Below are 1,497 nucleotides of genomic sequence, written 5' to 3'. Positions count from 1 at the left end.
ATGTGTTCTTACTTAGACAAATCCCAAGCCATGATCATTTAGATTGAAAGAGAAAGAGTTCTCTAGGAGAATTTGATTAGAGCGAGACTAGAAACCGTATGGGTCTGACAACACCATACTCGATATATAGCCTCTAGGATATTAGATGGATAAGAGACTATAGGTGCATGATAATTAAGGACAGATAGGTCCAAAAGATTAGATTCCTCTGTATCGTCTAGGGGCTACAACGTAATGGCCTAGTACGTCCGCAGTCGATGAGACGAGTGAATTATTATGGAGATAATAATTCACTGAGCTAAAAGGAGTTCATATAGGTATGACTCATGGCCAACTTGATATTGGGCCTAGAGGGTCACATACATATGGTAGGCGTTGCGACGAGTAGAGGTTCGAGTATGAGATATCCGTCAGAGCCCCTATCTTATTAGATATCCAATAAGCCCTTGAATTATTGGATCCTATGGATAAAATCCAATAACAGCCAATGAGAGATTATTGGATACAAATCCACTAATTTAATTATCTTGGGTAGTTGAATGGAGATTCAATACCCAATATGGTAAGATCCATTATGGTTAAGATGATATAAGACCTCTATAAATAGGACGGAACTAAATGCTCATAAGCTAGAGGTTTCTTAGTTGTCACCTCCTATTCTCCTCTCCCCTTCTCCTCCTTAGGTAGCAAGTGTGGAGATTTGAGGAGCATCGTCGTAGCCCTACTGTATAGATCACTACTAGATAAGAGGGCCCTTGACCTCATTCATCCCCTATAGATCTGCAAGGATTCAGGGATATACGATCTTCCTAGGTAACACAACAATCTCACATGTGGATTTAAGTTTCGTGGGTTTTGCACACCAATCTTTGTATGATAATGAACACCGTTTTGGGAAATTTAGGGTTTTTGTTTTATATTCTTCCGCTGCGCATGCGATGTCACTCCTAGATTTCTCTATAGTTCCAATCTATGTTTTATTTCATAATATTTTGCTTATCACTTGGGTATTCAACCTAGACCACTAGGTCATATGCTCTATGTAACTACGGCTATTGGGATTCTTTGATAATAAGCTTGATCTGGTCATCTTGTTTGATTTCTATTGAAGAACATGAACTTCTTGCTGATTTAGTTCCCCTAGAGATTTAGAGTTTTAATATTATACTTTGTATGGATTGGCTATCTTCCTATCATGCCAGTATATATTGTTATATAAAAATGATCACTTTATGCATACTAGATCAACCCATCTTTTATTTTGAGGGTCTTAGGCATGATTTACCTCTTTATCTGATGTATCCCAAGATAACTTGCCCGGATTACCTTCAGACGGAAAGTGTGAATTTACTTTTGATTTGGTTCTTTGGACAACCCCGAATATCTAAGCATCTCTATAGAATGGCATCACTCGAGTTAGTGGAATTGAAGAAGCAATTACAAGGACTATTAGATAAGGTTTTATTTAGCCTAGTGTTTCATCATAGGGTGCTCTGA

This window comes from Musa acuminata, chromosome BXJ3-11 (assembly GCF_036884655.1).
Source record: "Musa acuminata AAA Group cultivar baxijiao chromosome BXJ3-11, Cavendish_Baxijiao_AAA, whole genome shotgun sequence".
NCBI classification, from domain to species: domain Eukaryota; kingdom Viridiplantae; phylum Streptophyta; class Magnoliopsida; order Zingiberales; family Musaceae; genus Musa; species Musa acuminata.
The sequence above is the reverse complement of the archived record's forward strand: the minus strand, read 5'-3'. Positions refer to the sequence as shown.